Genomic DNA, 15000 nt, shown 5'->3' with positions numbered 1-15000 from the left:
TATTCAAAAATCTTGCCACAGTGCGAACTGACACATTACTTTCCGAGATGTTTGCCTCATTCATTAGTCGCTTGGCAGTAAAGTTACCTTCTGTACGCCTCAATTTGTGTAGAGCCCTTATAAGGAGTCTCTCTTCTCTAGATGACAACTTTCTTGGCCTTCCTCTTCTTTTGTAGGTGACGTTTGCCTGAGTTCGCGAATGCCTTGAAGCACTGTTAGATTCTTTTAACACTCGCATTACTGTTGCTGCAGATCGGCCGACTTTTCCTGCAATTTCTCTCAGTGAATACCTCTTTTCCACGTACAGAAATCTGATGAGCGCTCGTTCTTCAGCCGTTGTTTTCTTATTGTACACCATACTTACTTTCCTCACTTAACTATGTGACTAATCCTGACACTTAACCTTTATGTCTCAGTATAATTCAACTTCTTCTACGCGAGATTCCTGCGCCAGGCTGTACTTATATATCATTTTTTAGACTTATAATAACAGTTCCAGTATTTCTACGGAAAACTAGAAAATCAATGTTTTTCTTTCCTTGCGTCAAACAAAAGTTACAGCAACATTTACCACGCTATCGCAATCTTTCTCGACTATTCACGAAAACTACTTAACAATAACTGCCAACAACTGATATTAACCAGATGGCTTTTCGCAACTCACACAATCCTCGCCAAAAATCCTTGAAACACCCCTTTCCCCTGTGCAAAGTTGAGATGACATTTCAGTGTTTCACTGGCTACAACAACATTGCAAAAGGGAGGGGGACGGAAGTGGTGCGAGAATGTTCAAAGTGTTTCAAGGTTTTTGTCTAAGATTGTAGGTTGGTTCTCAATTTTCTCTGTCTCCTAGCCCTAATGCATGAATAATTAGGGTTAAGAGACAAGGAAAACTGAGAATCAACCTTTTACCTGAATTTAATTTTGACCTGTACCATATATGCCAGGCCCCGAATTCACCATCACATTTCTATCACATATCAGTATTCTAGTCCAAGCAGTATGGAATGTTTGTCACATGAACCTGGTTTAGTAGCCTTAGCTCACAGGAGTCTCATGTAGCTTAGTAGTAGAGCATCTGAACTAGTAACAACAAGGACATAGGTTTGACTCCTAATGGGAGTACTGGGTTTCTTCTTTCGAGCCTCCCCTGTCACTGATTGAATAATCTACCTCAGCATCTTTTAATTTCAATTTCACCAAATATCTTCACTTGCCTGTCAGGCAAATTAAGAACAGAATTCACTGGCCCCAATCACAAAATCCACTAGCCCCAAGTTTTCAGACATGACTTTCGTTGCACACTGGCATTCAGAAAAACTTACTAACCTTTGGATCAGATGGGCCTCTTACTTCTGATACTGAGCCACCAGTCCCAGGCAAACTGACTGGTTCAGTGCTTGTATACAGTGGTACACCATCAGTACTCACTGGTGTCACAGTGTTGATATAAGGAAGGGAGGTGACTCCACCCGACTGTGATGTTGCCATTGGTGATGACAGAACACGGAGTCTGTATGATTCCCATGGCTTAGACAGACCCAAGGATGGGTAATGAAGTGTTGAGGATGAATCAACAAGAAATTCAAAACCTGCATTTCCTGTTTAGTTGTATATATGCATGTTAAGGAAGTTGTGTAATCAAATACAAGGTATACACTGTAAATTCATTTAACTATATAATTTGAGCAAAATACCACATATCATCAACTGAAAAGATACAACTCACTTCAACTCTGACTATGACTTAAGGTTGTCGAAAGGTCAGTCACTGTCAACAGCTGATCGAGTCATATTGGAGCATTAATCAGGACTACATTTACACTCACCACACACTTTCTTTTACTTTTGTTGTCATTTTTAAAAGGATACCAAATCCAAACCTTATTACATCACCGGAGGCAAGTCTCACGGCTGCATTCTGTACACGACAATCATTTACATAAGTACCATGAGCTGAGTTTAGATCTTGAACCACAAAACAGCCCTCCACCTCATTGTATTCTATAACAGCATGCTGCCGCTCTACGTTAGAACACTATGATAAAAAATAAAGGAAAAAGGTAAACTACACTGTAAATTTCATTACCTTCCATACATGCAACTGGGCACCTGGAAGTTACAATCAGTTGTAAGTTACATAATTATTATTTATTAATAAATAAAAACTAAGAGTGACCAACAACAATCTTTTACCAACAAAATTAATGCATTATCAAGAGAAGGTTATGAGAATTAGTACAATGATCACTTTAAAGAGAAATGCTTTGATCCTTTATCAAATTCTCTCGACTAACTCTTTAACAAGATGTATGGAGATCAGTCTAGAGAATTTGTATTCAAAAATAAGTTTGAACTTCAAAGGCCCAGTTAATATACAGCGTAACCTCTCCCTACAAACACTTGTCTATTGCAGATATGTCATGGCTTTTGGAGGGGGACATGGAGGTTTTTGGTATTTAAAGCTTTTTTTTCAAGCGGTATTTCGATCCGTAATTCAAATTTTTATGTCCAATACTGGTCAATATAATTTTTAAGACTTTAGACTTAATGCTTAATAATAACTACACAATTTCTGACAGTTAATCTATGATGAAATTGGTTAAGCGCATCCAATGACTGGGCTTTTGATCGTTATGCCAATCACTTCGAGGTCTTCTCCTGTCTTCTTGCAACGGCTGAGGTTGATTGCTGGTACATACATGCTTGGGATAAACAAACACGTGAGATGGATACTACTTTAAGTAAGCGTAACCAATTATAATGCGGTATCGGCATTTCGTTTATTCTTTTCGACATGGCATTTTGGTATTTGCCATTTTTTAAATGGTATTGCTGAAATACTTGTGAGAGACAGCGATAGGAGGGAAATAAGCTCTCCTTAATAAGACAAGAAGTAACTTAAATATCCTGCTTATTAAATATTTACGTTGACACCTTACGTGACCCTAATCTTAATAATAAATACAACAATGCACTCTTGGCACTTGTCACACCTTCCCTCGTACAAAAGAGAATAACGCAAATAGAATACATAAACAAACAGCGCGATTTATCCCTAACTTGTATACCAAAACACTGCAAAACTCAGATTTCAGCGTTAGTTTAGAACAAAGTCTTGAAATCTTTTTGTTAGTTTAGAACAAAGTCTTGAAATCTTTTCAGGGGCCTTCTTTCTCTCTGCAATCGTCGAGGATTAGTTGGCAGCACAGAAGAGGGCACAGGAGATAGAGTTTCCTGTCGACCTTGTTCGACGGATGTTGCATGGCACTGACTCAGGAACAGAGGGCACACTTGACTCAGGTACATCAGGCGGAGGCAAATAATTTCCTCCAGGGGATCCAGCGTTACTGCGACTGGACTGAGGGGTAACAGGCGAATCAAACTGATCTGTAACAGGAGGTTCTGCTGTGCTCAGCAAGTCAAATGGCACGGTGGTTACGATGGTAAACAGCATCACCAGTCTTTAACAGGTAACTGCGCGGACCAGCAAAACCCACACACTCAGCAGGTGACCAAACTTTCTCACCAGGAAGCCTCACACCCACAGACTCGCCAAGGTTGCGATGAACTTTAAAGGCTTCACATGCCGATCATAATAATTTTCTTTTGGCGTCATTTCCTTCCGGCCAACGCACGCACATCACTGTGTAGTGGATAACTTGGTCTTAAAGGAGACTCCGACATTGGCAGAAGTGTACGACATCGATTACTCATCAGGTGCTGTGCTACCTTGAACAACCAGCTCCTCATGCAGATCAAAATAGGGTCGAAGACACATAGGAACGTCAGACTTTCTCTCAGGCCAGCCACATTGAATGACAGTGTGCAACTGCTTCAGAACTGGATCATCAGCCGAAACATGGGTTAACTGTTGCCAACGCTCGTCACTTACAGGTAAGTTAGCTCTGTGGTCAACCTCTTCCAGCTCCCGAAAAAAAGATACATGAATTGACTTCAGGCAAATAGGCACAGCTTAAAGTGTCCGCAACCAACATCTTCTCTCCTTTCAGGTAAGTGACATCCAGACTGTACTTTTGCAGCCTAAGCAGCATCCTGTGAAGATGCTTGGGGGCTGTACAAAGTTCTTTCCGGAAAATAGACTCGAGGGGCTTATGATCTGTCTGCACTCAAACACAATCACAGCCATAAATGTACGCATCAAACTTCTCACATGCGAAGGCAATCACCAACAACTCCTTCTCTATCTGGGCGTAATTTACTTCCTTGTCAGTCAACGTGCGCGACACAGGCCGCCCACCTTGTAGTAATGCCACACCAAGGCCACGCTGAAATGCGTCACATTGAATGGTAACATCTTTTTTCAGATTGTAATAACGCAGCACAGGCGTAGCGGAAACTGCTTGTTTGAGGCACTCAAACGCACTCTGTTGCGGCTCGTCCCAGATCAACTCAGCATCTTGGCGGGTGAGGTCTCTCAGTGGCTTTGTAATATCAGACAAACGCGGCAGAATTTTACTAAGGTACTGAGACATACCAAGGATTCGCTGAATGCCAGCTACATTTTCCGGCGGGGGAATCTTGCGAAATTGTCCAAACTTAAGATGGATATGGGCGAAGACCTTCACTGGTGGCCACGTTACCAATAAAAGGGACTTCTTTCATTCTAAGCTGCAACTTGTCGCTGTTCAAATGAACTCCGCGCTCATCACATCTCTGAAGAAACGATAGAAGATTCCTGTCATGGTCCTTAATTGCAGACTGCCACGATTCACCATAACCGACAACAACAAAATCATCCACGATGACCTCAACACCCCTCAACCCTTCAATCAACTCATGCATTTTACGCTGAAACACTTCAGGTGCAGATCTGATTCCGAACGGCATCCTTTTCCAGCAGTATCTCCCAAACGGTGTATTAAACATAGTACAAAACAAAGACTCCTCATCAAGAACAACGTGCCAGAACCCGTTGGAGACATCAAGCGACGTGAAAACTTGAGCTCCGTGAAGATTGGAAGCTTTCCTCAATCGTAGGCATAGGATAGTTCTCCCGCTGTAAAGCACGATTAAGATCTATCAGATCCAAACATATGCATAATTTGCCATTCTTCTTTGGTACGACAACCATCAAGCTGATCCAAGGGGTGGGCATTGTCAGCTCAAGCAATAATTTCTCTCTAAGATGATCACGGATCGCAACTGGAACTCTGCGAGGAGGATATTGAACTGGCCTAGCCGACTCATCCAGCACCATATGATATTCACCCGCAAGCGCACCCATGCCATCAGCAAAGACAGGAGGAAAGCTCTTAATCAGCTGGTCAGCGGAGGCCGGGGAACTGGCCAGAACATCTAGTGTATAAGCTTCACCATCAAACTCCTGCGGTCAGTTTAACTGGTCATTGTCTAGATACTGGATAATGTTCATTCCCAGGCACACTTTCCTGCCAAGAATAGGTCTGACTTTCTTGCTGTCAACCAAATTGCAGTCAAGCAGGCATCTGAAATGTCCACGCCATACATACAAATGAACTTTCCCAAGGATAGGAATTGAAGTACCACCATACGAAATGATCGCCGTATTGACAGGGGTCACATTGCAAAAATCAACATCCTTAGTGGCTTTCTTGTATAGATGCAAAGGGACAACATTGCTCTGAGCTCCGGTATCGGGCTGAAAACGAAGATAATTTCCAGATTCCAACTTCAGCGTTACCAGTTGAGAATCATCCAACGTTACAGCCGAAATTTCTTCCACTCCAAAAACTTCGTCCGAAAGCTCATCTTCAAAACAACACACAGGATGCATGCGAGTCGTGGGCATTGGTGCACTTCCAAAACTTCGTTCGTGAAATGATTTTTCTTGTCACACTTATTGCAGCTCCTTCCAAAAGCTGGACAGTCCTCACGCTTCGCTAAGTCATGCTCATGTCCGCAAAATTCACAACTATTTCCCTACGTGTTAGCATTTCTTGAGCCACGACTGCACATACGTTTCCCTCTTTTAGGCTTTTTAGACACAGCATTCACGTTTCCGGCATCTGCAACGCTTAAACCGGCATCGCCGACAACCCTCATCTGCTGTAGCATGGTCATGTGAGAACGACAAATCTCATCAGTTTCCTCCAACGACAAATTCCTCTCATGGAGAAGCCTCTCACAAACCTTTGAATCACGAAATATTCCAAACACGAGCTTGTCACGTAAAATCTGATTGGGGGTAATCGATTCGAACTCGCACCTTTCAACTAACTGTCGAAGAGCTGTCTGATAGTGATCGTAAGACTCTCCCGATTCTTGCATTCTAGAATAAAACTTATATCTTTCAAAAGGCACATTTTTAAGTGGCTGATAGTACACTGCAAACTTTTGCAACACAGGCTGAATCTTGTTTTGGTAGGTGTCGCTCGCCCAATCCGTAAACATAGCGAAAACTTTCCGCACTTCAGCTCCGACTACGGAAAGCAATGTTGCAACTTGTACCACTTCTGGGTTCCTGATGCAACTTCATGGCAATTGAGTAAATTCTTCCAAGCTTCAGCTCAAACTCCTTCCACTTTTCTGCTGCGTTTGAATCATGAATATCAAGCGGTGAAGGCGGCGGTAAAGCAAACAAAGCACCTCTAACATTCGACGTATCTGCAGACGAATTCGGCAATGCACCAACCCCTAAATTGCCTCCCAGCATCGCAAGTAAAAAATAAAACACGTAGGTTCGCTACAATATTCCTGACACCATGAAACACTTGTGAGAGACAGCGATACATGGGAAATAAGCTCTCTTTAATAAGACAAGAAGTAACTTAAATACCCTGCTTATTACATATTCATGTTGACACATTTAATACATAACCCTAATCTTAATGACAAATACAACAATGCCACTTGGCACTCATCACAATTGCAGAATTGTCCCCCCCCTTTTGTGCCATGATGGGTATATGGACATTCCTGATTTTCATATTTATTTCCTTATCTCACAACAATCCTTTTGTGAGTAATGCACCCTCATTACAGATTATTAACATTATTGTTGTCAGGGTTCGCAAATACGCCAAATTTGGCGTATTTTACGCCAAAATTATTCAGATGACTCCACTGAAGTTACGGAGAGAGTCACTTTGACTCCAAAAATTTTCGGTAACAAACACAGTTTTGTCCTTACCTTTTTAGCAACAATTACAATTTACGTCAATTGTAAACCTATAAAACCTTAATTATTGTCATCGAAATTAAAGAATTATACTGCACGACAAAACAGGAAGAGGGTAAATTAGTTAACTCGATGACCGCCATCAAGGATTTGAGCTTTCCAGGTCAGCGGACCGTCACAGCTACTTCGTGTATCCCTCACGATAGTGTATACATGCCAGGACCACGTGCTGGAAAGTCTGATATTTGACTCCAAATATTCCAAAATGACTCCAAAATTTGTGAAGCAGAAGTCAAACTGACCTTACTCATCAATAAAATTTGCAAACCCTGGTTGTTGTCGTTGTCTACTTAGCGATCTTAGCATTCTCTCATTTCAACAGTGAGTGGCAAAACTTTAGGCAAAGATGATTTTTAAGGTATTAAATGGTCTGCTGCCTTGCTACATGGCAGAGACATTTTTAAGATTCGGTGCAAAAGAAATTTAAAGTTGCCCAGAATTAAACAATCATCGGACAGCGGTCATTTGTGTTCAGTGCTGCAAGCTTGTGGAACAGACTTCCCGAGCAGTTGAAAGGCTCTACCTTGACGTCTTTCAAAAGCAAACTTAAGCGAATTAAAGTTCGCAAATTGTCATGGACAATCCTTAGCAATTCCTTAGTTTGTTTATCTTAAAATTTTCACCTATGAATCATAGCTTCTTGATTGATTATTGCGTTTTTTTTTCTGAGGTCAATGTGTAGATTATCAAGAGATATTAAATGCTACCCTCGAAAAAAAGTATTATTAGTATTATTATTAGGTGAAACCTGGTTAGTAAACACTGTAGTTTTATTAAGAATTTTTCAATGTTACCTGACCCTAACCATGCAATTAGCATACAGAGAAAATTCTTTGAGAATAGATTTTATGAGCAATGAAAAATTCCAACCTCTGTAATATGACACTAGACTCTATTCCTTTGGTGTCCATATCAAGGTTTCACCGAATCATGTGATGTAAACTAAATAACTGGTCAAGTTAGGATTAGGTTGGTTAGATTTTGAAGTGGGAAATAAATAAATTGAATTGAAGTTGAAAATTCTTGCCATCTTTAATAAGAGCTCTTGAAAGAAGTACTGTACTTTGAATTGATATTGAAGATTTAAGTGGTGTTTCCAATCGTGTGTAATTAGTATCCGAGGCGTATTTCAACAACAATCGGAGCAACCAGTTGCAACTATTCAATGTGATCAAAGACCCTAAAGAAAATTTAACACATACCCCTATATCGAGGTGGTTCACAGCTATTGAAAAAAAATTACTATGGAAGTTTGTTTGAAGACAATTTCGAACCTGATATCTGTTTAACTAAGTTAATTAGCAGCTTAAAATTGCGACTCAGTGACCTGTGTAGTTATTCAAGAGCGAAGAAAACGAAGCTTTAATACTTTTTCGAAACTTTTCCTAAGTATACTGACAGATTCAGTCAATAAATAAGACGGTTGTAGTTCCTTAGAAGTTATCACTGCTCTATCGGTATGTTTCGACATTATTCTAATTTTGAAAAAACTAACAGAGATCATAATAATTATTTAGCTAATCGTTACTAACCTGAATAATCACATCGCTAGCGCTGCCTTCACATCCTATTGTTGTGATTGGGTGCCGGAGTTGGTGTAGACATCTTCCATCTCGTGAACGAAGACACGCTTTCATTGAAGCACTAAAAATCTCATCATATACCTCTAAAATACTTCCTTGATTGTAATAAAATTAGATTCAGAACGATTATAAACAGTCGATCGTTGATAGCATTCCAAAATGGACGGCAATGTTCGCGTTCGGCGGTTGCTATGGCCACTGTGGTTTTCTCGACCCAGTCTCACTCGGTGAAAAAAAAATTAAAATCGCGCGAATCGAGGCAATTAATCGAGGCTAATGGGGGTAACCCAATTCTCAGTTAACAACTGTTTTTTCGGCCAAATGTACACTTAAAAACTGTCTACAACTTAATCAGTTAACTACTATTTTGGTTAGCTATTAACTTTCACTTTCCTACAGCGAATATTATTTCGTCATAACCCGAATTTTCCTTCTTGCAGCAAGTCAATCACTTTTGGAGGTAGGTCCTAATAAAATCAAGGTATAAATTTACATGAACTCTGCCACTAGTACAGTTTATTAGTAACTGAAAATATAAGTCGTATAACCATCAATATGACACCATCCTCATAGATCCAGACGCAGCAGTCATGATCTCATACTGATCTTCCTGACATGGTCATGCATTTCCCTGCTATAAACTACTTCAAAGTCACCTTCCTCGGCACTTTCACTATCTGATCGGAATCAGTCTTGTACTTATCTGGTTCCTGTATGTCCTGTATCGTGTTGTTGGCCTAAGTTTCAATCCATTTTTAATCCTTGCAATCCATTGCAACAGACAACGAGAAACATTATCAATGCCAAAATATAGTCTTAAATAACAAAACTGAACCATTATTTTTGGAATTCAATTGGTGAATTCAATCACTGTTTGCACCAATGGGAGAGACATAGTTGAGAGTGCTGACAAAGGTATGAAAGTATTTAACACGGGGCAATTCGACTTTTATTTCGTGAGTGTAGCCCTCTTCGAACTCGTAGTCTTTTAAGCGATTCCTTTACTGACTATGGTTCCAAAGTCTTGGGCGTAGTTCAAAGCACGAAATGTGTTGTTTTGAAGTGAGAAACCGCATGTAGGTTTTCCACCTGCATTGTCAGAAGTTTTTTTTACCTCGATATAGATTTTGTCGACATCCTCTTCCGCATCCCGCAGTGTTACCTTTTTCGCAGACGTACCTTATTCGTATATTTCAAAAGCCTCATAAAGATATCCAAGGGTTTTAAGAAATGAAACTGTAGCAACTGTTTCAGTAAGACCGGTTTAAACACGAACTTTTATTTCTATTAAAAAATTCTCAATAGTTAGAACTCCAACATCAGTTACGAAAATGATTTCTCGTAAGTACAAATTCCATGTACTTGAAAGAAAGACTGCTGATTTCTTTGAACCCTCAGAAATTCTTTTTAGCCAGAACCAATGCTAAGAGTCACAGCTCTTTTATTTGGGTAATGTTTAACTTGACGATCTTTTGGGGCCGTGAAAACAGTATTTTCCTTTTCCGAACACATATATCTTGTTAATATCAGAAAACGAATTATTAGTTTAGTTGTCTACAACCAGCTCTTTGACTGACGCTTTCTGTTTGTCAGGTACTGCCCTGATGTGCCTTTTGCACATAGTAATATAAGTTAATGTGCCACGTGGTCATCAGCGGGACAGAAAAATGTCAGAAAACAGCATTTCTGGGTCCAAAACTTTGTTGCTTTCATTAAAATTAATGTAATGTCACTTAACTGTTAACTTTCATTTATCAGTTAACTACTAATATTTTGGCCAAATATCAGTTAACTGTTAACCCCATTTGCACCCTCATTTAAAGACGCTCATATTAGAAGGTACCCAGATAAAAGACGAATTCTTAGGAACAGCCGACTGGGAAAACACACTAACATCATCGAATTAAACGTGTTAAGCTGTTATCGACTGTCTTTCAGCGATATTACCAAAACTAAAGCGCCTGCGCTACTTGAAGTGCGCGCTGACCGATGAAATTCTTCGTCTCATAGTGGACGGCTTTCCGTTGTTAGAGGTTTTCTTTCTTCATCGACGCTATCCAGTTATCTTTCAAAGCGTCAGTGATTTGCTCTTTCACTGACCGAGTGTTACCTGCTTAGATATTTCATCTATTCCATTAGCGTTTGTTTATTTTGAGACCTTTTTACCCCGTATGCCTCGGCTTCAACTGTTAAGCTTTGCAGGCAACGAACTCTTGGGTACATTATACATTCGCTTGCAATAAATTGCATTGACTTACAAGTGATATGTGTTGATTATTTTCACTCGATAAACAACTTCGAAATCGAGCGCTCCTTTGTATTTTTGCTTCAAAGATGCCGTAAGCTCAAGGAAGTTATTTCAAACGGTTTGTTCGTGAACAATTTAGTTGTGTCTATACGGAGCTTAGCGTATTATGTGTGCGGTAGAGAGGACATATTGGTATCAGAAAATAAACACTTTTTTCTTCCTGGACCTCAAAACAGTCTTGTAATGTCAAGTTATAGGATTATACAATACTGTTACATAACACATAGATTGAGACTGTCATAGGTAGAACCAAGAGAGGATAAAGGGGACAGAGAAGGCATCCCCCATACACACCCTATTCCATAGGTAATTCGTCTCGAGTTATTTTTAGAATCGGGATAAAGTTACCTCCCGCGCTGCGTGGATATTTCGTGGAGGTTTCGCATGACTAAACGCAGTGCAAAACATGTCGGGCGAAAGGCAATGAAAGCGTAGAGATCGAGAGCATTTCTGAATATTGAAGCGAAATGAGTCGGCGCTCACTTGGGAAAAGGGAATCGCTGGACTCTTTGATAACCCGTGAAATCAGTTTAACTCGAAGTTGTCGTAACCTCAGTGCTTTAATAAAATGAGAAATGCCGCCGGTGTATTGAAACCGGTCGTTTGTATAATAAAACAAGTAGGACGCCAAGTGTTATTTTTGTTGAATAATAAAAGACTAATAAAAGAATAAATATCAAACCAGAAATTGCTCTCTTCAAACTGTAAATCATAAATGATCCTGAGGGAATATTCAGTGTGTTAAGGATTTCCCTGCTGTACTGTTAGCTCTATACAAGAGAGGAAGGGCGATTCTTTTTTTTATTTCCGTTTCGCTGACACAGCTTCAGCAGAAATCTCTCTTTAGTCGTTTTCGTCTACAAAACAAATAGCAATGTCGCTCTCCGCGTCTTCCGCCATTTTTTTTCTGCTTCAGTTCGGGAAGGACGCGTGGCTCTGAGCGTGGGTCATCCACGCGGAACACATTCGTGCTATGTGATTGGCTGTTGTCTAATCCCCCATGGAATCAATGGTCTTAAAAATAACTCGAGACGAATTACCTGTGGAATAGGGTGTGTATGGGGGATGCCTCCTCTGTCCCCTTTACTCTCTCTTGGTAGAACCTTTTCACCAGTATGTGAAAGAACAATAAAATAGGATTAAAAAAATTGCTCCTGATTCCGCTGAATTTTACGTGTGAAGTAAAAAGTGCCCATTTATAGTAAAAGAAAGGAAATAGTTGTCACATTTACATCTTTGCTTTAATCATCCAAAAATAGAACACAAATAGCGGTGATAAACATTTTGAGTTTCGCTTTTGCATTATTAAGCAAACTTGACGTTTCGTATATATGCTAGTCAACATACGTTTTCAAAAGTGATCTAAAGTGACCTTTACACGTAGCCTGCAAAGCACGCGTATTTTGCAGCGCGATCCAGGATTTTTTTTTCGGGAATAACGTTATCCCGCCTTCTTGGACATTAATATTACCAGAGAGTTGGGAGCAGTCAAAAACTGATTTTAAGGGGGCGGTCGATGATGGCGGCCTCGCCGCGATTAATGTACCTCTTAGTTTCCGTTAAAAAACGCCTGCTCTGTAGGCTACGTTACAGTTTATGACGAGACTGTATACACAACAAATTACAAGGGGTCTGGAAACTGGATTAATTATTCAAAATTCGTAGCAGTAATGCTACAAAAGGAAACAGCTAATAAAGCCGAGAGATCAGCGTTTCACTGCTCATGATGTTGACATTAAGAGCTGACTTAAGATCTTGCGTAAACAATGTTTCTTTTGATCTTGCAATGATAATCTGATTTTCCAGACGCTAAAACTTCCAAATGATCCCACTTATTATGTCGGGTGGCATTGACATGGTCAGCCGCGGACGAGTGGTCATTTTTACTTAAGGTCTTGAAGTATTCAGTCTTTCTGTTATGGAGTTATCGCTTAGTTTTGCCAATCCTGAATGTAAAAATCATTGCAATCCCAGCAACTAGCCTTATAAATGACTGTCACATTTTTACATAGACTCAGAGCCTGTTAACATGGAGGTGACAGACCCCAGAAAGGTGAGGTAACATGTGGCGGGTCAACCCCACCTAACGTTTGAACGTGATCAAATTAAAATGTGAGATAATATGGACAGGCGGGTTACCCCACCTAAGCGGGTTACCTCAGCTGCGTAGGGTCCTCCACTTCCATGTAAATAGGCAATTTTGTCCACGTGATATTCTCACGCGTAAACGTGAGCCAACTAGGGGGTCCGGGGCATGCTCCCCAAGAAAATTTCAAATTTAAGTCTTCTGAAATAGCTATAAGAGCATCTAAAACTGCAAATATATAGTAATATAAATTTGTAATTATTACATCGGCACTTAAAAACCACAAGTTACAACCTGGCCCCCACGTTAGGCCAAAATTCAAATGAATAGACTTTGAAGCTAAACCCAACACACACAACGGTTGAGTGTCACCCGGACATTTTCAAGTTGGATTCTCTGAACTGTCCCAAAGTTGCCTTTCCGATTGTCATTAAGAGCTACAAACTCATTGAAAAAAGCTACAAGAGAAAGTTTTGTCTGTTCTCTGTTTGTGGGTGTTCAGTACTGTCAGATTACTAAACCTTGTTTGTGTGGTAAGTGACAGACCTGGATAACCAAAGTAAAAAACAAAAAATTATTTTACCATCCGAAAAAGTTGAGGGGGGGCTAAACCCCCTTGCGCAGTCCCGGCGTGGATGCACGTACATAAGACGACATTTGCAAGAAATAGTTCTCTGAGGTGCCATCACGTGGTCTGAAATGGGGGCTCAAAACCTACAAGCCAAAGAGGTCTATTACTCGGTTAGAACTTGGGATCCGTCAATTTAATGAGCAACCGGCGAGCAGCGTTATTTTTGACTGAGAAGAGATGAATCCAGCACAAATGGGCTACACTTGGTAATGACTCTTGCGGGAAGAGAGACGGACTTTTTAAAATCAGGCCATGCTGCATAAGTTCTAATGAGGTCAAAGCCACTGGCCGAGTGATATGGCTGTGCGCATGCATGAGGTACTGACCAGGTCGTGGCTTGAGGGTCCCAATGAGGTAGTAACTTTGACGTTTAACGGTAAATTTTTTCCAGTCTTGTTGGCTGACGGTTAATTTCTAGAGCTTTCGACGGCTGACGGTTGACCCCATTGATATCCTCTGGGTTAGTGTACGTGAGTCCCTGACTTTCCTTATATATTTATCGTCTTGTCAAAATAAAACATGTCAAGCTTTACCAATCCTATCTGTTTTAAGTGATAAAATTGTATTAACCCATACAAACCTGTCATCAGTCGAATAGGGTACAATAGTCTACAATAGGCACATACTCAACATGACTGTTACAAGGACAATAGAGAGTGTGTAAATAACAAGTGTCCGTAAAGTGAAGTTGACGATGAGAGTTTGTGGATACAGGACACGGAAGAACATATACAAGATTTACGCTAATTTTAGGCTACGAAACAGCCGCATGAAACAAAGAAAGAACAAGGTGCGTGGGGGGAAAAACACGCGTGTCTCTCTCAGTCTCCCCGTCCTTTCGTGCGCCTGCTATGTAGAATACACCTTGCGCGCGCCAAATTCCTTTCCCCTTTCCTTTTAAACACCTGCCACACAGGGTTGTAGAATAAATGGCTGTCACCTGTATTCATTTCCACATTGATTTCCACATTGCCCATAATATAGTCGTTTATCCCTCCCCGCCCGTCAAAGAACAACAAGAAAATTGCATAAGCACTGAACAATAAAGCCTATCTCACATTATTTGTTTGTTTGTTTTTTCTTTCTTTCAACTTTTGACTGGGACAGTTAGCGAAAATCTGTCGACACGGCTCAGAGGAAGGCCTTAAAAATAGTTAAGATGCCAAGTTTGAACTTGATTTGTTGAAAACTAACGGAGATATAGCTCCCCAA

General features: G+C 40.4%; 1 pseudogene; it reads right to left on the bottom strand.

Annotated features, from left to right (window-relative positions):
* The window catches only part of LOC140925678 (uncharacterized), a 56532-nt pseudogene extending 53075 nt beyond the window's left edge, over window positions 1-3457 (bottom strand).
* Window positions 3458-15000: the final 11543 nt, after the last annotated feature.

Source organism: Porites lutea, chromosome 1 (assembly GCF_958299795.1).
Source record: "Porites lutea chromosome 1, jaPorLute2.1, whole genome shotgun sequence".
Classification (NCBI taxonomy): Eukaryota; Metazoa; Cnidaria; class Anthozoa; order Scleractinia; family Poritidae; genus Porites; species Porites lutea.
The sequence above is the reverse complement of the archived record's forward strand: the minus strand, read 5'-3'. Positions and strand labels throughout refer to the sequence as shown.